This window comes from Desmodus rotundus, chromosome 12, assembly GCF_022682495.2.
Source record: "Desmodus rotundus isolate HL8 chromosome 12, HLdesRot8A.1, whole genome shotgun sequence".
NCBI classification, from domain to species: domain Eukaryota; kingdom Metazoa; phylum Chordata; class Mammalia; order Chiroptera; family Phyllostomidae; genus Desmodus; species Desmodus rotundus.
The window spans coordinates 101,216,412-101,237,993 of record NC_071398.1 but is presented as its reverse complement, the minus strand read 5'-3'; the positions used below and the strand labels follow the sequence as shown (position 1 = coordinate 101,237,993).

General features: G+C 61.9%; 1 protein-coding gene and 1 long non-coding RNA gene across 3 annotated transcripts in view; both read left to right on the top strand.

Annotated features, from left to right (window-relative positions):
* Positions 1–21,582, top strand: part of NOS1AP (nitric oxide synthase 1 adaptor protein) — a 91,829-nt gene that overhangs the window by 27,750 nt on the left and 42,497 nt on the right. The gene's annotated exons all lie outside the window — the stretch shown is intronic.
* Positions 8,643–19,992, top strand: LOC123479059 (uncharacterized). The gene is made up of 3 exons (XR_006654549.2): positions 8,643–8,755; positions 17,827–18,011; positions 18,485–19,992. It is a non-coding gene; the product is annotated as an uncharacterized lncRNA (long non-coding RNA).

The window sequence follows — 21,582 nt, the reverse complement described above, 5'->3', positions numbered from 1 at the left end:
GGTGAGGCCAGCGTTGGGCAGGTCAGGGCGGGGTTCGGGCCGCTGGGTGTTTTCTGGACTCACGAGATGCAGGCCTCCCCGCCTGGCCAGGGCAGTGGCTGGTCCCCGGGCTCAGCAGGTGGGACGTGGGTCACAGCATTCTCATGGGTGCTGGGTGCTGTGCCCGGCCCGCCCTGTGGACGCCCCCTCCCTGACCCCGTGTGCAGCTCTGCCTGGGACCGTGTGTGGGATGGTGCAGGGGGGCAGCACCCCCGAGAGGGGCAGACTCGCCCTCAGCACGGGGCTCCTCTCCTTCCCAGCTCTGCCCCGCGGTGTCCACTCCGAGGTAAACAACAGACCCGGTTCCTTCAGCTGGTGACTCTCCCCTTCCCTCTCTTTCCCGTTCTCAGGTGCTCTCTCCCATACAAATTTTCTTCTAAAATATGTTACCAAGCTCGGGAATGTTTTCTTTCAGCTTTCTTTACTGTGCTTCCAAGGCTGCTGGTGGTTAAAAGCCACCGCATGGGAAGCCTGGCAGCTCCGAAGGGCGCGGGCAGTTAAGTGTGCTCACGTTGCTGTGGGGGTCTCTGCAGACCTGCCCCCGGCAGAGCGGAAGCTCTGTCCCCGTCAAGCCTTCCTCCTGCCTCCGCCTGCAGCCCCCTGCACCCCCTGTGCACTTCACTTCTTGTCAGAGCAGCTTCTGCCGTACCCGCAACCCCCAGAACGCACAAGCAACCACCTTCTGCCGCAGTCAGGGCGCTGGGTGGGTGAGGTGCCCCCACGTTGGGGCACCACTTCTTCCCAGGGTGGCTTGGGGCCCCTTGGGCTCCCACCCCTGACTTGCAAGGAGCTCCACCTCCCTTCCCCTCTCCCCCTGGGGAAGGGCCTGGTGAGCGAGGGGCTGGGGCCGCGGAACAGACGGACCCCTGCTCCAAGGTCCTGGGAGACCACCCACAGGCCTGCCCCACCGTCCCGGCCCAGCGTCCCTGTGGGTGTGCTCCTCCCACGGCTGGACAGTGGACAGCCCTGGGGGTGAGTAGGGCCGTTCTTGGCTTTCCCTAAACTTCCTTGTAGACATTGAGGCTCCTAGACCCCGGGTGACGCCCCTTTGGGATATCCCAGAGGCACCTCAAGTTCAGTGTGTCAAAGGCGAATCCGTCATGTCTGCAGCCCCTTCTCTGTGCTCGGAACCCTCTCCCCTCTGTGTTTTCCTTCTTTTCAGAAATCTCATTGAAAGGCATCTGACCTATGCAGGAATGTGAGCCGGAGACCTCAGGGTCACCTTCAGCGCCTCTGCCAGCAGCCCTCCCGTTAGTCACCCTCACTGCCGCCTAAATGTTCCCCAAACGCGCCTCCCTCTCCGTCCCCAGCTGGGGAGGCCGGGTCATCTGACGCACAGAAGTTGGCAGTGGCCCGCAGGCCGTCCCTCTGCGCCCCTCCCACCCCCTCCACGCTGCTGCCTGGCTCACGCCTCTGCGGGCAGATCCGAAAGGTGGTTGTCTGGGGACCCTGTGGCCCCTCACCTGTGGCCTGGAGGCTGAACTCTGAATTCCCCCAGCACCCCGGGCCCTGCCCATGTCCTGAGGCCGCCTCTGCCTTGGAGGCACCCCCTTCTCTCTGCGGCCAAGCCTGTCTCCTCAGGCATCCTCCACAAGCCCCTCCCTTCTAGAAGCTTCCCTCTAGAGACCTCTGTGCATTCACCACGCTGGTAAAGGTAACAGAGAGAAGAAGGGCTCTGAGGCCCCTAAACCCTGCCTTCTCTGGAGGGTGGGACCGCCGCCACTCCGCGTGGAGCAGGGGGCTCTCACGGCTGTGCGGTTCAGGCTGCATGCCCGGCCAGGCCAGCTCGGGCCAGCTGGTCTCCCCCGGCTCGGGGTGGGGCTGGGCAGCCTCCCAATGGGGGACTGGCAGGTCAGAACACAAAGCGGCCTCTCTGCCTGGGTTTCGGAAGGGGCAGTGGATGCAGCTGCCAAGCAGGGGCAGGTGCCACGGCCAGGTGAGGGCCTGGTGCCGGTCCCCCAGACCTCACCTCTGCGGGCCCCACCCAGGTCTCTGTCCCCGAAACCTGTTCCTCGGACCTGGTGAGGTTTCGGGGTTGGTTTGCGCCTCTGGTCCCCACTCAGCAGGATGACAATCACGTTGGGGGGTCTGCCTTCAAACCAGCACTGCCCTGCGGGGGCCGAGGGTCGCAGCCAGGTGGGGTACTGTGAGAGCTCGTGCTGTGCTGACGCACGGTTTTTGCCTCCATCTGTTCCCAGACGCCCCGGCATGGAGTTGCACGGCTGACCACTCAGCCGTGAGGGGTCAGGGCCCAGGCAGGCTCCGTGTGCAGGGCCACGCGTGTGGGCGGCGCACACCCCTCAGACCTCGGAGCAGAGCGCCCCTCCCTGTCCCCCCCCCAGCACGGGCCCCTCAGGGCTCTGCTGTCAGACCCTCGGGGGCTGCCCGCCCTCTGTGTGCCCTCGGCGCCAAGCCTGAGTGTGGGCACTGAGCCGGCCCGGCCAAGCTCTGCTCATGGGGGGCCAGCGAGGACGAGGTGGGGGTGAGCGTGGCCCGTCCAGCAGCAGGAGGGACGTCCACGTGGATCTCGGGCCGGGACTGACGTGAGGTGGGGAGGCGGGCAGGCCCTGGTCCTGGAGGCTTTCAGCACCACCATCCCAGGCCCAGAGAGTGGCACCCAAGGGGCTTGGGTGGGGCCTGACCTCTCCCTGCAGGTTTGACACAGTCACCTGACTTTCAAGTTCCCTGCCTGCACCTCCTGCCCTCGGGCCAAGTGCAGGTGGAGTGGAAGGTGCCTCTCCCCATGGTGGCCGCCAGCTCCTCCCCAGTCTCTCAGCAACAGCTCCTCTTCCTCCGCCATCCTCTCCACCCCAGGTCCCCTCTTCTTTTTTGTTTTGTCCTCACGCAAGGGTGTGTTTGTCAATTTTAGGAAGGGAGAGAGAAACTTCAATGTGAGAAAAACATGGATTGGTTGCTTCCCGTACAAGACTCGAACCCACAACCCTTTGGTGCACGGGATGACGCTCCAGCCAGCCAGGGCAGAGCACGCTTTCACTGGGCCGAGAAGCTCAGGCCTTGGACGCCTCTGAGGTGTGAGGCGACGGGGAGGAGGAGGGGTGCTGGGCTGAGCGCAGTCTGTGCAGAGGGCCCCGCACTGGCCCCTCCAGAGGAATCTGAGTTACCTCCCACGATCCACTGCCATCCCGGGAGCTGAGCTTGCGGGAAGCAGATTACGTAAAGCAGCTGCCCAGACGCCTCGGTTTGATTTCCCTCCAGCCCAGACCACTGACACAGTTCACAGGATGGCACTCAGCTGGGAAGGACCCCGAGCCCCCTGGCGCCCGGGCTCTGGTCTGCCATGGTCTGCTGCGGCTCATCTGCCTCGCCGACTTTCCTGCCTGGGGAGTGTCTCTGCTTCGCCCCTCTCTGAGCGTCCTTTTCTGGGGGTCCGCCTGCTCCACAGCGCTCTCTGCACCACGCACTCCAGCGCCGAGGCCGGCATGGGGGGGGGCGCCCAGCTCCTGTCTCTGTGTCCTCTCCAGGCCCCACGTGGGGGTGCAGGGAGGACATTCCTACGCCCCCCAGGACTCCCGGTTCCTGGATTTGCTGTTCTGTGATTTACTGCCTGCTGGAGGATCTGTGTTTGGGCTGCAGGGGAAGATAAGGGATTCCAGACATTCTTGCTGCTCTCCTCCAGCGTGCCTGCCGGGGAGATGCCCTTCCTCCCCCGCCCCCGACAGGAGGCCCAGGACCAGACGGGGTTGGATGCAGGCGGCCCTGTACCTGCGCTCTGCATCTGTGGCTGATGTTTGGTCCCTCTGATCAGTGGCCTATCAGTTCTAACGGGCTCACCGCCCCTGAAGCCTGGCGGTGCCCTGTCCGCGGGGGATGTGGTGACAGAGGCCTGGGGCTGATCTGCGTTCCGGTGTGTGGCTGGCACTCATCAGCTCACTGAGTAGCAGTGGCTCGCTGCCACTCAGCTGGGAGAGGACTGTGCCCCGGAAGTGAAGGGAGTTAGCTGGGATTTTCGGTCAGTGAGAGCATCTTGGTCTCCTAACCCTGTGTCCTGGGTGACCTGAGTGACCGAGGCCAGTGCTTCTCCAGGTGTGGCCCGAGGCCGATGCGCTCTCAGGCCCCACCCATGACCCCTGGCCCAGGTTCCCGGTTTGACGAGCCCTTCAGGCGGTCCTGATGAGCATCATTGTGGGAACTGCTGGCCCAGGCCGAGGCCTCACCTCTGGGGGTCCTCACTTAGGGTGTCTCAGGCTCTGGCATGGAAGCCGTTGCCCCTAAGATGATTCTGCTGAACTGGACCGGCGCAGGAGAGGTTCTCAAAGGCGGGCGGGCAGTTGTGTTTGGCGATTAGCTGGTGGGAAGGAAGGGTTTTGGAGCTGAAGACCGGTGGTGCAGGCTTGGGTTGAGGTGGGGCGCTGAGCAAAAGGCTGTTGGGGGTCGCCAGTTCTGAGCGCTTATGTTGGGAGCCAGGCCAAGAGGCGGACGGCTGCAGAAAGGAGGCCCCCCCGGGAGGCTCCGGCAGCGTGTCTTGGGGAGGCTTGCCAGCCTGTGGATCTGTGGGCACTCAGCTCCGCTGGGCTTCCACGGGTGGCCAGCCCCTTCTGATTCGGGTACGTGTGGACATAGAGTCGGATCTTTGCCGCCTGGCCATCTGTCTGTTTTCTGCAGGTGGTTTTGGGTGTGATGTGTGTTTGATTTTTAAGGTCATGGTCAGCAGCATAAGTCCGACATGCTCGTGGCCCCTTTTTGCAGGGCGAGGCCTGTCCCCACTTCCTGCACACAGACAGCACAGGGGACCTGAGGAGGTGTCTGTCCTGTCGCCTGGCTGCCCCCAGACCCTGCACCCTCCTCCACTGGGACCCGGCGAATGAGTGGCACATGCCCTGTGCAAGGGGCCCACGGCCTCAGCCCAGAAGTTCCAGGGAGGGCCTCAGCCCCTCTGGAGAGCAGTCGGCGCTGCTGCGGGGGGGGGGGGGGGGGGGGGGGAGTTCCAGCACCGGAGGGTCTCCTTGCGGTCGGTGAAGGGCCTCCTCTCAGGCACTCAGGAGACACGCGGGTGCCTGGGAGTCTCCTACGAACAGGCAGCTCCACACCCCCGTTTCAGACTCAGCGGGACAGATGGGGTCCTGTGAGATATCTGAAGGCAGACTTCAAGGGCTGCCTCCCAGGCTGAAGCAGAGGGGAGTGGGATGAAGGGAGACAGGACTGCGGCTCTCCCAGCTGAGGGGCCTGGGGGCTGCTGAGGCTTCTGAGGGGAGAGAGCAGCCTGGGTTCGTGGGTGGGGGGAGGTAGGGGTGGGTGTCCAGGAGTTCGTGCTGCTGGGCGATGGTGTGGGCTCCTTCTCCTCCTCTTCACCGCAGACGAAATCTTGGTCTGTGTTGCTGAATAGCAGCCAGGAGACTGACTTCTCTGGGCTTCCATCTGAATTCAGCTGGGTTGTCTGTTCCCTTTCCTGAGAATTCCCCAAGGAATCGCCTGATTTCAGAGGGAGCCCAGGAAAGGAGAACCTCCTGGAAATCCAGCCGGTCTCTGCTCTTTCTTCCTCCCGTCCCCAAAGCCTGTGGCCCTTCTTTCCTCACTGTCCCCCCCTGCCCCTCCCCCCTATCACGTTAGATTCTGCTGCTCCGTTTTCCATTTCTGGGTGGACGTTTCTTCTCTTTCATTCTTTCTGATCAAGAGACCACCATCCGGGCTATTGGCAGGTATCTTCCAGAAGACCAAGGCGAAGCGGCCAGCCCACTGCAGCCAGATGCCGCTGCCGGGGCCGCCACAGACGCAGCGCTGACACTTCCGTGTTGGGCACACGCCCTGCGTGCAGGCTGCTCCCACACACAGCCTTGAACAGCATCCCGGGGCCCTGCCTGCTCCCACGTCCGACCCCCTTTCCACCTGTGTCTGCTTTTAAATGAGAACCCCTGCGTGCTCCCCTCACCCAGAGAACGAAGCCACTGCGCCCTCGACTCCCTTAATGGGGCGGGGGGTGGGTTTCCTTGGCCACAACCTGCTTGCAAGCTGGTCTGCCTGACAGAGCGTGTTGGTGCATCTTCGTAGGTCGTGGGGTCCTCGTCGGTTTGGGGGCCCCTCTCTGACCGAGCACAGGCCTCCATGCAAGTGAGCCGTGGTGCTGGCTGTGCCCTTCCTTTCACTCTGAGGCCTCTTCCCAAAGGGCGCTGCACCTGCTGTTTCCCTGTAGAAGGTCTGCCTGCGGAGAGGTTCTCATGGCCTTTCAGGGTTTGTGGTCAGTTCCAGGGGGACGCTCGTGGAGGTGACAGTGGTCTTTTCATCCTGAGCGACCTCACAGACGGTGATGCAGCAGGGTGCTGTGGGCTGGCGAGGTGGGCACGCCTCTGCCCCTGTGGTGCGGCCAGAGGTCCCAGAGCATCTCGCCGGCAGCCCTGGGGATGGGCTGCAGGGACAGGAAGGGAGGCGGTGGGGGCTGTTCACGCTGTGAGGAAGTCTGACTTCTTGTCTGTGCTGGAACAGTGAGCCTGCTCCAGCAAGTGTGGTGTCTGCAGCATGTGGGGGCGGCCAGCTGATGCTGGACGCTTGTCTGCCCTGCACTCGCTCCCGTCAGGGACATGCCAGAGATGGGGCCTCTGAGCACAGGCTGGCCGGCAGGAGGTCTGAGGTCTTCGCACACTTTGCTTCCTCTCTGGGTGTGACCGGGTGGGGGCAGTGCATTTGCCCAGCACATAGTATGTGCTCAGTAGTTGGAAGCCAACCTTTAGAAAAACAGCATCAAAAAAAAAAAAAAAGAAAAGAAAAACAGCATCAAGTTGGAGCCTCGTCCCCACTGCCCAGAAGAGCCCCGTGCTCAAGGCGCTGGTCACTGCATCCTTTAGCAGCCGGCACGCCGCTGCCTCTCTGGGAGGCCGTGCACCCCTGCACACAGGCGGGGCCCCGTGTGGTATGCTGGGTCGATAAGCGAGCAGACCCCTCTCACTGACTTGGTGTGTGAGTGCTCCCAGACCACACACACTCGCTTACACTGCCTGTCCCCTCCCTCACGCGGCAGGACACCTGCCTGCACTCACCTGCTCCCTGGGGACCAGTCACTGCCATCTCCTTTCCTTTGTCACGCCTGCCTCTTTCCTGTGACTGTACTGCGTCTGGCACCCCTTCTGTCCCTTCTCGCCACGCTGCGTTCCCAGCCACCCCGGCCTGGTCGGCCCCTCTCTGCGGCCCTGTTTGTTTGTCCCATGGGCCCCGTTCTGGGTTTGAACTTGTGTGGGCGTTTCCCCTCCCCAGCTAGACGGGTCAGCTTTTCGGGAGCAGCCGTTTGCCGCACACTGGGCCTGTCCACGGGGCCATAGGCCAGGGGCGTTCTGAACAAGGCACGCCGCCGTCAGGATAACTGAGGGAGGCAGGCGGCCGGGCTGAAGGGGTGAGGGAGGCGAGAGCGTTTGTGAGGATGGCACTCGGTCTGTGCCGGTGGTTGGTCTGTGGGGGTCAGGGCACAGGTATCAAGGCCAATGTCGGGATTTGGGCCTTCTGTCTCTCTCTCCCCAGTTCTGCTCTCGCACTTCCCAGCCGTTCTGCTCTGGAAATGGGCCTTCCGGGTGCCCTGTAAGAACCCCTGCATATGGGCCGTGGTGACGTATTGGGGCTCTGAGCCTGCTGATCCCACGACTTCCTAGGGTGCTGGATCTTGCCTTCCCTCCTCCGGATTGTTTTTACACTGTTGGAAGTGCTCACGCTTCTTTAACGGGATGAAGGAAAATGTGGTAAAATGAAATGTGTCACCTGCCTGTGGGGAGGAAGGCCACCCACTTGGTGACAGAGGAAGTAGGAGTGACCGCGGGAACAAGGAGGCCGCTTGCCCGGGGTAGCCTGCACCAGGTCCGGGTCCACTCTTCGCTGGGTGGGTGATTGATGCCTGCTAGGTGAGGTCAGCTCAGCGAGGGCAGAGTCAAGCCGAGAAGTCTGTATGCGCCGGGGATGTCAGCAGGTGTGCAGCGCACAGTAGGTGCATTGTGCGTGTCTGGGAATGGAAGGGTGACGTGGGAAATGCGAAGCTGGGTCTGGGCTACAGTGAAGCGGCAGGGAGAGTGGGGACGATGGTGGGTAGAGGGGAGCAGGACTCCGAGGAGCAGCCGAGGAGCAGCCTGTCGCCATGTGGTCGAGACAGCCTAGGCCAGAGGTGCTGCAACGTGGTGTTCCGGTGTGACGTGTTCCAGTGTAACGGGGTGTTCCAGTGTAGCGGGGTGTTCTGGTGCAACGTGGTGTTCCGCTATAACCATTTGTAGCCAAGAATTGTCGGTTTTACAGAGGACACAGCTGGGGGGCGGGGTAGACGGGCAGTCCCGCTGTGGGTGAGCAAGGCCACGCAGTGCGTGTGCCTTTCCCGGCAAGCGCACGAGCACAGGCTGCTGGGGGCAGAGTCCGTGGCTGCCAGTAATCATTAACTGCTCCTGGGTGCCGTCTGGTGAACAGTGAACTTACGTGTACTCGGTTCCGTTCCATGAGGTTTTCAGGCCAGCGCCAAGACCACACACAGGCACACCCGAAAGGTGGTGTTTTGAGTAAATACAAATGCAAACAAAGGGGAAAAGTCCAGCTGGTTTTGTCTCGGTGTTTAATTGCATGATGACGTCACTTCCATTGGACTCTTCCTGTCCCGTGAAGGACGCAGACGTGGTGGGGGGGGGGGCAGGTGGTGGCAGGCGTGTCACCCAGTGAGGAGCTGAGCTGCAAGGCCCAGGGGCCTGCGTGCCCTGGCGCTGGGCTCCAACCTCAGCTGGGTCTCCTTGGGAGCTTGCAGGTTGGAGTCTGAAGGGCACAAAGTGGGTTGGGCCTGGGGTATCCTCCGAAGTCAGCCCCTAAGAACCAAGTCAAGTGCTTTTCAGCGGGAAGCCTGCGGAGAACGTGCCCGGGACCCAGACTTAGAAGGTGGTGATCAGGGTCCCCGCCAGCCCTGTACAGGCTTAGGGAGAGGACGTGGCTTGTCGAGGCTGTGAGGGGCTGGCCCTGGACGTGGGATGAGCTGTCCTCCCTCCCTGGCTCACTCTCCCCAGGCGCCAGCCAGCCTGTCCCTTGTCTGCGTAAGGAAGCCAGATGCTTGGCCCCGGGGTGTGTCTGGGGGCAGGGCTGGGGACACTAGCCCTCGTGGTCCTTGTCTGCCGGTGTCACGCTGTCCCAGGTTGACTTGTGTTCCCAAGGGTATGGTCGGGGCTCTGATGGGGGGAGAGCTCCAGCACAGGCCCTGCAGGACGAGCGCCCGAGGGGACGACCACCCGGCTTCTGCCCCCGCAGGGATCTGTGGGCCACCTGGGGCTGAGGACAGTCCCAGTAGACTGGCCTAATTGCCTGATTCGCCCACGTGAAATCAACTGTGACTTCTGGGAGCAAGTGATGGCTTGGGTCTTGGAGTGCCGGGGGCTGCGGGTGCCTGTGGCTTGGAGGAGGCAGCGGCCGGGGTGGCAGCTGGTTGGCACTGAGGCCCCAGAGGGTGGGGATGGGCTGTGTCGAGCCCAGTGTCGGGATGAGAGGGGACCCAGGCCGAGGCTTCGAGTCTGTTTCCATTAAAGAAGAAGAAACTGTTGTGCGTTTTTCGGGTTCGTAACTTGCAGGAGAGTTGACTCGTCGGTGCTGCTCCAGTCTGTAGCCGGGGGCGTACGAGTCCGCTGGGGCTGCAGACTCATTCTTTGTGACAGAACCCAGACGGGGTGGCTTGAACCCGGACACGTACTTCTCCGAGTCTGCAGGCTGGCTGTGCCAGACCAAGGGGCCTTCGGGCGGTTTACGCACAGGCCACCTCCTCACTCGGGGTGGCTGGGTGGCCAGCCTTCACTCTGTGCACAGCCACCTGGTGCCTCTTGCTGGACGTGGTGCCGGCACAGTGGCCTCAGGGACCCTCGTAAGGTCATCGTCCACCCACTGGCCGCCTCTGCTCTGCAGAGCTCGGTGCTGGTCCCCCTCATGTGGTGTCCTGGGGGGACCAGCCCAGAAGCTGGGGACAGGGAACACAGGCCAGCAGGGAACACAGGCCAGGACGAGGGGCGAGCAGAGCTGTCCAGGCTGTGTCCTCACTGACTCGCTTGCGCACTCGTCTGCGTCCGTTCTGTCCCTGGGTTCCTCGCTTTCCGAGTGGGAGGGGCTGAGTGAGATGCGGCAGGTCCAGGGCGAATCAGACTGCCTGGCTGGTTGAGTGGTGGCTCTTTCTTTTCCTTGCCACTTCCTAATTAGTTGGCATTCATTGAGTCCGGGCTGTGCCCACACCTGGCCTCATCCCAACGGTGACAGCTGTGTCCCCACCAGCTGTCCCCTCATGCTGCTGACTTCCCTGTCACGCAGTGGCTGTCACTGAGACCAGAACTAATCCACTTTCTCTGGAAATTGCTTCCACCAGGCCCACGGCTATCACAGGGCCGGCGCTCCGAGGCCAGTGTCTCCGGGAAGCGCTTCCTCTCCCCGAGGGCTCCATGGGGCACCCATCACACCCAGTCACTGGGTGCTTGTGTTCACGGTGACCTACTCGGGCGCCCTGCCTGGGCAGTCCCCATGCCTTCCTTCGGGGAGCTGGAGGTCTGTGTATCTGGACCGTGGGATGACGGTGGCCTTCCTCTGCCCAAGGAGCACCTTCGGACCACCCTGTTTATCTGTCACAGGCCTGACAGCTGCATGTCCACACCAGGAGCTGCCCCCAGGTACCCCTGAGGCGGGGACCCGCTCTGGCTTCTCCCCTCGTGAGGCCGCCAGTCCGGCCAGAGCAGGGCCAGCTCTCGTGACCTTGCCGAGCCCTCGTTGCCTCCTCGAAGCCCCTCTCCAGGCACAGACAGCTGAGTGCTCCCTGGTGCCTCGAGGCTGACAGAGTCTGGGTTTCTGGGCACGGCCGTCTGTGGAGAAGCTGGGTCCATTTGCGACCCCAGGTGGCTGCAGCTGCGGAACTCCGGGTGGCTGGGATGGGAGAAGCCCGCTGGCTTTGCTTCCCCCTGTCACATTTGAAGGGACAGGAAGAGGAGGAGGTACCGCATCGTGTGGCATCTCCCCAGGCCTGCAGGTCCCACTGCCTGTCCTTTAGACCCGGTGCCTCCTCTAACACGCAGGACACAGTGTTCCGCACCGTGCTGGACGCTGGGACTCCGTGGGACGCGATGCGCCATTTGTTGTGTGTGTGACGAGCACCAGAAACCAGCTCAGCGCTCAGGCCCCGTGTTCCCTACGGCGCTGACGACAGCCACCGCGCCGAACGTGGCCCCTCGGGACTCAGTCACCTGTGCGTGCCTCGCGCCGCGACCTGCATCCCCTTCCCTCCCTGCCCCTGGGAGCCGCTCTGCCCTCCGCCCCTGCGTGAGACTTCCCAGACCCCACACACAGGCGGGGGCGTGCGGGGCCTTGCTTCCCGGGTCCGGCTCACTTCACTCGCGTGGCGTCCTCGGGCTCCTCTGGGTTGCTGCGAGTGGCAGGGTCTCCGTGTGCGAAGCGGAGTGGTGTTGCGCCGTGTGCATTGCATGTGCACACGCGTGGTGTGTGTGCACCGTCCACACGCGCTCAGCGGTCTCCCCATGTTGTGGGTTGTGAGCAAGGCTGCGGGCAGCGTCGGGCCAGGTGTCTCTCTGAGGTGCTGGGTCCACTGTCTTTGGATATGAGCCCAGAAGAGGCATCAATGGATCACTGGTGGTTTTATGTCTAATTTTCTGAAGAACTCTCACCGCGTTTCCCGTGACAGCCGAATCGATTTGCCTTCCCAACAACCGTGTACACGGGCTGCCGTAGCCCGCGCCCTCGCCCACACTTCACTTCTTTTTTGTGTGGGAACAGCCGTCCTAACAGGTTCGAGGTGGTATCTCGTTTGGTGTAGTTTCCCGCTCCCTGATGACCAGTGAGGCTGAGCACCTTCCTGTGGGTCTGTTGGCCATTCGTGCGTCTTCTTTGGAGAAGCATCTGCTCAGGCTCTGTGCCCATGTTCTCACTGGCGAAAGGCTTTTCTGTTACTGAACGGCAGGGGTTCCTTGTGCAACCCCGTCGGACGCACGGCGTGCAAACATCTTCCCCGGGTCTTAGGCTGCCCCTTCACTTCGCTGACGATTTCCTTCGCTGTGTGGAAGCTCCTGAGTTCCATGTGCTGTCACGTCTTTATCTTTTGCTCCCGTTGCCTGAGCTTCTAATGTCACATCTAAAATGCCGTCACCGAGGCCGCTGTCAAGGATTTCCCCCCCGATGTTTTCTTCTAGCAATTGGATGGCTTCAGGTCTTATGCTTAAGCCTCTGACGTACTTTCAGTTGGTTTCGAGGATGGGGCAAGACAAGGGCTTGCTGTCACGCTTTTGCGTTTGCTGCCCGGCTTTCCTGCACTGACTGGGCCTTCCTTTTCTCGCCGTGCGTGCTTGACGGGGTGGTTGCACGTCACTCGACCGTACCGGGGGTTATTTCCGGGCTCTGGATTCAGTTCTTCTCACACGTGTGTCTGCTTTGAACCCCAGTGCCACACTGTTTCAATGACTGTAACTTTGTAACGTGGTTTGGAATTGGGAAGTGGGGTGCCTGCAGCTTTGTTCCTCTTTCTCGAGATTGCTGTGACTCTGGGGTCCTTTGTGGCTCCGAGTGAATTTTAGAATTGGCTTTTCTTTCTATGTCCGTTCATGTCTAGCTCCTGAGCACCCCCCCCCCCCCCCCCCCCGCCCGGGAGCTGCACAGCCCAGTGCACAGTGCCGACACACTCGGCCGTGTGGGGCAATCCCAGTTACTGGTGAGCCTGGAAACCATCGCCGGGAAGTCTGCTCCACAACCACTTTGAGCTCAGGTGGCGTTTGTGACTGTCCTGGATGATGTGGGCGGAGCAGGGCATGTGTCTGGGCAGAGCACATGCGGAGGGTCAGGAGGGCTGGCTGCCTGGCCCTCCCCAGCCTCGAGGAATCTCGGTGTAGCTGGGAGTCCGGTTACCTGCTTCCTGAGAAAGGACATGAACCCGTGGCCACGGCCCCTTCTGTTTTCTTCCGCACACATTAAAATACTTGGCACCACACAGCACTGGCTGGGGTGACCGACTGCGCTCCTGTCCCCGAGCCTGTGCTTCTGTCCCCGAGCCTGTGCCTCCCTGAGAATCAGCTCCTTTGTCCGGCCCGTCAGCCCTGGGCAGTTACCCCGGGAGCCGCCAGTGAGGAATGTCTGCATTAAGGCCGGAGACTCCCACTGGCCCCGTGCAGGCGTTTCTGCTGACAGGTTGCCATGGCTGGGGTGGCCGAATCCAAGAAGCTGACCCTTCACCTTCACCCGGGTCACCTGGGTGCTTCGGGGAAAGAGGGACGTGCCCGGTCCCCTTCCCTCCCGAGTCCTGACCTGCTGCGGGTTTGGCTGGCATTCAGCAGCCCAGTCTGCAGTCCTACCTGACGAATTGGATTGTTTTTAATTCTCCTTGGGATGAATTACAAGCTTTCATGCCTCCGGTCGGGCTGCCTGGAGCTGGGCCCGGCCGGGCAGGTGCGGTGCCAGCTTCCCTGGCATGTGGCTGTGCCAGTGTATTTCGCTGTTGACCCCTCGCGCTCCCTGGAAATACCAGGCCCGGAGCCCCGGAGAAGGCGTTGCCACTCACAGTCCTCAAAGGCAGCTTTGTGCTGAGGAAGGCCCGTCGCAGGGAAGCTGATAAGCCGCCCGCTCACTTCCCTGTGAATCACGGTGAAGGGACCTTGCCCGAGGAGGCCACGTCACTTCTCTCTTCTCAGCCAGCTTAACGGGTCTCTTTGAGGCCTGAAGCGTGGTGCTGTGCCCGGCACTCGAAAGGGGCCTAGAAGTCGCCAGCTGGGGGCCTGGACCCTTAGGGCCCGAGGCTCCTTGGTGGACGCGACGTGTGCTCGTGAATCCACTGGGGGGGAAGCTCAGCGCGGGTCCAGGAATGGCCGCCTCTGGCTGCCGCCTGGACCAGAGCTCCCTTTCCGTGCCCCCCAGGGAGACGCTTGCATCTTGCATTTCGGTCCCTTTAGCTGCTTCGTTGTTCTCCCGTGGCATCGGCGTCACCACCGCCACCACGGTCCCCTGCTCTGGGGACCCTGTTCTGTGCCGGTCATGATATGCGCACCTGCATCGCTTCGCAAAGGCACGAAACTGCTGAAGGAAAAATGAGGGAAGAAACATCACATTGGTGTGGGTGTTTGGGTTCCTGTGGGGCAGACAAGGCCCTGTGTGACTGCTGGGCCCACAGGTGACCCTCTCCTGTCACCGTTTGTCAGTGGGGAGCTATTTCAGCCTGTCTACTGGCTGTACCACCACCTTCCTGCCCTGTGTGAGACCTTTTAACATTTGTTCATGGTGTTGAGTACAAGGGATGTGGACTCTTTAAAAAATCGTGCTGAAATTATATCCGAGACGCTGGGATTATTCTTGTTAAGTGAAAAAATACCCCCCTTAGCATCGAGTTATGGAACTTTATGCTTTCAACTTAGAGGTGCGGTTTGCACACCCCCTCCTTTTTCACGCCCTGCCCTGAGAAGCCGAGACAACCGGCTAAGGCCAGGACAGGGATTGGGGACACTCCGGTGACGACTGCAGAGCAGCTCGGGGCAGGTCCTCCCTGCAGCGTGACGGGGAGGTGCGGGCCGCGGGAGTCGGGGGACGGCGGGCCGAGGCCCCTGGCCGTGTGCTGACCTGGCATCTGCGGATGGTCCCGGGGGCCTGGGTTTCCACGTCTGAACACAGGAGCACTTTGGCGAGGGTCTGAGGTTGGCCCGGGTCCCGTTAGCCCGCGGTCCGGAGACTTCTGCGCACGTTCCCAACTGTGCTCACAGCCGTTCACGTAACACGCCTCACGTGCCAGCCGAGCCCCTGTTTCGGCCGGCGGGGCACGAGGCAGGACTGAAGCCCTGAGCCCGGCAGGTCAGCGGCCTGTTTGCAGGAACAGAGCTGAAGGAAACCTGAGGTGACGAGACAGACAGCGCCCCCCAGTTCTGCGCCCGGCAATGTGACGTACGTGCAGACTTCCCCGCGCCCCGCGCCCTGCTGGGGGTGCCCGGCAGCTCACTTCTGGGAAGTTCATGTCCATCGTGGCCTTAATTTGGGCTCCTTGGCACTTTCCATTCGCAGGTGCCAAGACCGTGTAGAGTCATTAGCTCATAATTAACAGATTCCGCAGGCCTCACGCCTCTGGTTCCAGATCTCAGAGTCTGGAGAGAGGAAGCAAATGAAGCAGGCAGGCCCGTCTCAGTCCCCGGGGCACAGGGACCGCCTGGCTGGGGGAGGGGAGGCACTGCGGCCTCGGTGACATGACAGGCTCTTCGTGCTCCTGACAGTCACCGAGCCTTCTCTCCCCCGAGGGACTCCACTCGTGGGGGAGACCCGCCAATGGAGGCTGCGGGCGGTACGTGGTTTTCAAGGTGGTTGAGCTTTGTAGGCGCCGGGTCTTAGAACCAGAATCTGGAGCCTAGAAAATGGTCAGGAAGGAAAACACGCGTCACGTTGGGTGCAGGTCACTGCGGCCCCAGGAGGGACGCCCTTCAGAGGGACAGTTTTGCGTTACCGAATGAAGATAAACCGAATGTAGTGGACATGCTGAGTGAGATGCTAGGGGCCCGTCCCCCAAACCTGATCATCCAGAGGAACTTGGACAGAAGACAAGAGAGAGAGAGAGAGAGAGAGAGAGGTCGGGAGGACAACTGTCCCTCTTTGTCACCAGGGGTGTTGCTAGCGCCCTTCCCGTGGCCAGGCTGTGACGGCCGGGGTCTCCCACAGTGAGGAAGTGAGCGCCCACAGTGAGGCATCTCAGTAGAAATTAGCTTCTAAGTAGTTTCGCTCCGGAAACCATTCTCTTCCCAGGAGCAGACCTGGGACCTGGAGCTGGGGTCCCACCAGGACTGCTCGCTCCTCGGCAGCCCCAGGCTCCCGGACTCGGCCCCTCCAACCAACCGGGGCGCTTGGCTGCAGTTAGGAGTCTCGCCCCTGATTCCCCACTCATTGGTTCCCGGTGGGCCCCCCTTTCCTGCTGGCTGGACACAATGCAGACCCCAGCCAGTCGTGGGAAAAGTGCCTGTAGTCTGCCCCTCCCCCCACACCCTCCGTGGTGTGGGCACCAGGGTGCAGGGCCCCCCCTGTCGTCCTTCCCCAGCCCAGGAAGTGAGGCAGTGCCCCTGCCAGGGCAGGTGTGGAAGGTGCGGTGAGCCGGTGCCCTGGGGCCGCTCTGTGTGCCGGACGGGCAGCGGCACCCCGCCCCCGTCCACAGAGGGCCAATGGGCCTGCGGGCGCCTGGCACACAGTCAGCTTGTCCCACATCCGTTTCCTAAAATCTTGCCCTGGCCAAATCCAGCTCACCTGGGCTCAGGCTGTCAGGCTGCTGACCTCTGCTGATCCATCCACTTCCGGGGGCCCAGCCGCCGGGACCCTCAGGGCACTAGTGGTGCCCCAGAGGGCAGGCCCTGCCCCGTGGTCACCTCCGCCTCAGCGGCCCGAGACTCCCAGCTCGAGTTACCCTTTTTCACCAAGTGAGACGTTGACACAAATTAGTCACCTGTGTTCTGTTTGGAAACAAGGTCTGTGGTAACCCCAGGCAGATAAATATCCTCACTTGTCTTCACCTTTCAGTTAAGAGCGGGTTGGGTGCCAGCTGGGGTGCCAGCTGGGGCACCAGACCTGGGGCCCTGTGTGGGGGACGCAGGCGCAGTCCTTGTGCTCAGGGACTTGCATTGCGGACGCCGTGGCAACAGCGTGGACGGACTTGCCCGTTGTGACGAGTGCAGTGAGGAAATGGGCAGGGTGTCCGAGGACCCGGCACGTGGCCTGGGGAGTCGGGAGGCTCCTCTGTGGAGCCCCACTGGGGCCACTGCTCGCTCGCTTGCTCTCGCCTGCAGCCTGACCAGCACCTTTTCCGTGAGCTGCACTTGGCGTCGGGGAGCTGCTGGGCCCGGGGCAGCTCGTCAATCCTCCCCCTCAGCTGGCCCTCGGGTGGCAGGCCTGGGCTCTGCCCTTCACCCTTTGTGCCTCCAGTAGCTGTCTTCTCCCCAGGGGCCAGCTTGTCTGGGGGGCAGGGAGGGGCACGGCCTAGAGCCGCCCCATTCATGCCCCTTTGGGTTGTGAGCTTAAACAAGAAAAGTGCCCTGGGCAGGACAGGACAGGACAGGACACGGGAATCGCAGAACGCGGGTTTAGCGGACGCATGTGGGAGCGGAACCGGCTGTCCTCAGCGCCAACGTCGAGCTCTCACTGCTGACGTTCACGGCTGCTGCGTTCTCCTCGTCCCTTCTCCCCGTTCGCTACGCTCTTCAATGCACCTGTTTCTACCAGAGTCATCGCTTTAAAAGCGTCGCGGTGTGGGAGAGGACCCTGTCGACGCTGCTCGGTGGACTCTGTGACGACGGCAGAGCGAGCTGCCGAGACCGGAGATCGGGGGACATGGGGTGGGGGGCAGCAGCGGGACCTCAGGGGCAGGGAGTCTGCATGAAGAAGCTTGCCAGCCACTCCCCAGACAGTAAAGGCTCCGCAGGCTGCCTCTGGCTTCATCAGGGAGCCTTGTGTCAGGCCGGTCCCCCCGCCCCTCGCAGGCTGGAAAAGCACATGTATGCGCGTCGTATGAGTGAGTACACGTTACACAGAGCCTGCCTGGAGCGCAGGGAGGTGTGGAGACGGGAGCTGACCTCGGGTGTCCCACCCCCCGCCCTGCGGTTTGCGGGTTGTAAGTGAAGGGGAAGAGGGTGGCGTGTGCAGAGCCTTCCGCAGACGCAGACCCGGGGGGCAGGTGACAGTTCGGCACTGGTCGGGGGGGGGGGCCCTGGGAAACACCCACACTTTCAGCCTGGAACCTGCAGGCTGTGTCTTGGGAGTCGGGCAAAGCGGGCGGAGCCCAGAGTGCTCGAGACCGACGCCGAGCTTCTGACTGGCTCAGGTGCCGTCTCTCTCCCCACCTGCCGCCAGAGCAAAGGCCGGTCCCCTGGAGGAAGTGCCACCATGCAGAGCCTCAGGCTGATGCCAGTTTTTCAGGTGCCCTGTGAGACAGCAGCACGTGGCGAGGTGTCTGTGCCAGACCCAGTGACAGCGGTGTCACCACTAGGGGACGTGAGACCGTGGTGACTCCTCCGTTCAAGGAACACGGAGATAAGGTGGAGAATTTTGGCAGAGAATTGGAATCTTGTACAAAGAGTCAGAAATTCTAGAACTCACATTCCCCTGGGGGCTGGTAATACCTTAAACCTCTCATCCTTTTGCAAAGGTGGGAACTGGGGTGCGGCTGGAGTCTGGGGCCATGACCCTGCCCAGGGAAAGGGTCCTCAGGGTTGTCCCCAGGGGAGCCCCATCGTGCGTGGCCGGCCTGTGGCTGGGGAAGGAGGCTGAGGGGCGGTCTGAGCCCAGGACCGGCCTGTGCACGAGGCACACCTTGCACGGCTGGCGGAGAGCAGAACTCGGGTCAGCGAGACCCTGGGAGGGGGAGGGGGGCGGCGCAGGGCCCTGCAATGAGGAGAGACAGGCACCGAAAGGTTTATTTGGTTCTTTAAAACTACACTTCCCTGTGGCCAGGTATGACGCCCAAAATGGTCCAGCCGGTTGATTTTTTAACTTAATGTTTCTGTTGCAGTGACTCACGTCATCCTTCGTTTTTGTCTGCGAGGCTGTCAGGCCCTGGGCACCGGAGCTGCTGTCCCACCTGTTCTGTGTGGCTGACCCCTGCCCGCCCGCACCCGGCGCGTTACCTCGATTGAACAGGAGCTGGGCACACATTTGTGCAGCAGGCAGAGGGCGTGGCTCTCAGTAGCTCCGGTCCATCCAGCGCCTCCCGGCTGACGATCTCAGGGAGGTGTGGTGCCCACACCTCGGACATCTGTGCTCGGGGAGGGGACAGATGACAGAAGAGAGAAGACGCACCTCAGCAGGGTAGGGGTGCAGGGCGGTGTCCCAGAGACCCCTGACACTCCTTGGGTGACGCGTTTCCCTGGTTTCTCACTGCACGCAGTAGGCGCAGCCAGGGGATGGAACCCCTACCCGTAGTGAGAACAGGGGAGACTGAGATGACAGATCAGTAGCTAGAAATGGGAACGAACCCTCAAGGGTGAAAACAATTTCACAGACCACGGGGGCAGCCTCCGGGGAGAGAGGGTCCCCAAAGGTGTGTGTCCGGAGCCAAGAGGGTGGTGGAGAAGTCCAGGGGCACCAGCAAGACTGGGGGGCCATGAGCCCCAGAAGCCAGAACCCAGAACTGCCTGCAGCACCTGGCCAGGGGAGAGAAACCTACCCATAGCGCCTGTCCAGCGCCCTCTGCTGGCAAGACAAGGAGCCAGCAGCACAGCCCCTGGGATTTGGGGCAGCGAGGCCCCCTGTGCACTTCTCAGGGCCCCCGGAGCTGCACCGAGAAGGTGAAGGGGACCGGCCACAGTAACTCCGTCCCTTTATTTAGCCCAGTGTATCCGGAACGTTATCTGGAAGTGTGATCAGTGGGAACTGATGGAGGTGTTTTTATAGTCTGTGCCCAGTCTTCGGAATCAGGTGTGCCCGCTGCTGCGGCACCTCAGTGGACAGAGCTGGCCGTGGCTGGGGGTGCAGCCCCGGCCACACCGCTGGTCACGGCAGCGTGGATTTGGGGCCCAGAGGCCGTCAGCTGAGCCCACGATCAGAACAGTCACGTGACCACCACAGAAGCCGTCCCCTGCAGTGAAAGTGACATGCAAGAGGGTCGCAGGGATTTTGGGAAGAGGCTTCTGTTAAGCATTTAGAACTGTGTGTAAATAGACTCTTGACTCTGTGATAATAAAAGTCTTATTAAAAAATGAAGACGGGAAATACACCAGAATTCTAGCAATGGCCGCCGTTGGGGAGTGGTCCTGGGCTGCAGGGTCCCCCCGGGGGGCCGTCACACGTGGGCGGAGAGGCTGTGGAGAGAGCGGACAGTTTCCCTGTGAAACATGTGAAGACTTTTTTAACTTGCCCGCTGCTGCGACGTTGCCTCCGGGGACCTGGCTCTGGGAGCGCCCCCTGTGGAGAGCGTGGCCAGGCCAGCCTGCACTTCAACTTCGTCTTGGTCCTCTCCCCACAACAGAACCTGTTTTCTCTGTTGGGATTCAGGATTTGATGCTTATGTAGTGACCAGCAGGGCCCCTGTGGGGGCTGGAGTCACAGCCTTCCTCATGGAGGAGCCTCCTGGTGCCGCTGCTGGCTCCCCGGCCTTGGCTGGTCTCCCTGCTGCACCCCTACCCCACTGTCCTCTCCCTCGCCCCCCCCCCCCCGTTTCTTCCCCACTGACGTCCTCTCCGGGCTCCGCACCTTCCAGGGGTCTCTCTGCTGCCCTGTCCCCCCACCCCTGTGCCTCCACGTCCACCCTCCCCCCCCCCCCCCGGCGGAGCTCCATCGGGGCCGCACAGTCACAGGAGCGCCCTGGTTTATGTTGCAGAAGCACGGCTCACGCTCAGCGGTGCAGAAACATGCCCCGTGGGGAGATCAAAGCCCCGGTGTCCAGGCAGATGCCGTCACTGTGCTGCTTAATTAAAGCCAGGCCTGCGCGCCGGCTCTTTTGGGGGGTGGGTGAGGCCTCTACTAACCGATCGGGGCAGTTAACTCCCAGCCCCCTGTCTCCCAGTGCACAGGGGCTGGTGTGCAAGGAGGGCTCGCCTGTCTCACCCACTGCCGACAGGAGTGTGTCTCCGTGTGCACACGCACTCACACGTGGCCAGGTCACTGCATGAACGGTAGAAGTGCCGGATGAGGGAGCTGGAGGGGGCGTGGCCTGTTTGCTGCCATCCCATCAAGGCCAGAAGCTGAGGCCACAGGGACCCACAGGTCTGGTTGGGAGCAGCGCCTCCATTTCCTGTCACGGAGCTGGAGTGTGTGGCACGGGGTCCCGTCCTCAGCCCGAGGCTGGTCGCATGGGGTCGTTGGCCGATCTAGAGTTAGGGCACATGTGACCTTGGGTTCAGCCTGTGCCTCTGCCTGACATCAGCCTGCACCTGGCGGTTGGCGAGCGAGAATGAAGACGAGGATTAGAGCCAAGTCCTGCTCACTACAAAGTGCTCAGCACGGGTGAGCTGGAACACAGGCCGGAGGGAGTGCCGCCACGGGGCAGTTCACCTTCGTGTCTCGAAAAGCTGGAGTGCTCGCCACAGAGGGAAACTCCAGTGGATGCGAGTCCTTCCCGGTGAGGGGAAAGGAGCTGGGGGAGCAGCTCGTGGGGTGGCCAGCGCTCGGGGCTGTGGTGGGCTGTGGGCTGAGGTAGGGCCGCAGCCCGGCATGCACACCCATGCACACCCACCCTCAGGGATGTGCGGAGACCTCCTGCATCCTGATCACCTGTGGCCAGTGTGCCGGGGACAGAGAAGACCACGCCACCTGCTCCTCCATTGAAGTGCTTGGGCGGAAACACTGCCGTAGTGGGGAGGGTGGGGCAGGGCAAGGGTCAGGGAGGTCAGTGGGGTGTTGCCTCTTTAGGGAAAGCTGTAGGTGTCCTTGTCTGAAGGACTTGGACCCAGAATGTGTAAAAGACTCTCAAAATTCAATAACAAGACAATAACCCAATTTAAGGAACGGGCAAAGATTTGAATGGACATGTCACCAAGGAAGATACCCAGATGGCAGATAGGCCCTTGAAAAGATGGTCAGGATCATTAGTCATTAGGAAAACACAAATTAAATGCACAGCGAGTAATTACAAGGAGGCTGAGCCGGAGACAACCGGCCGCATCAAGGTCG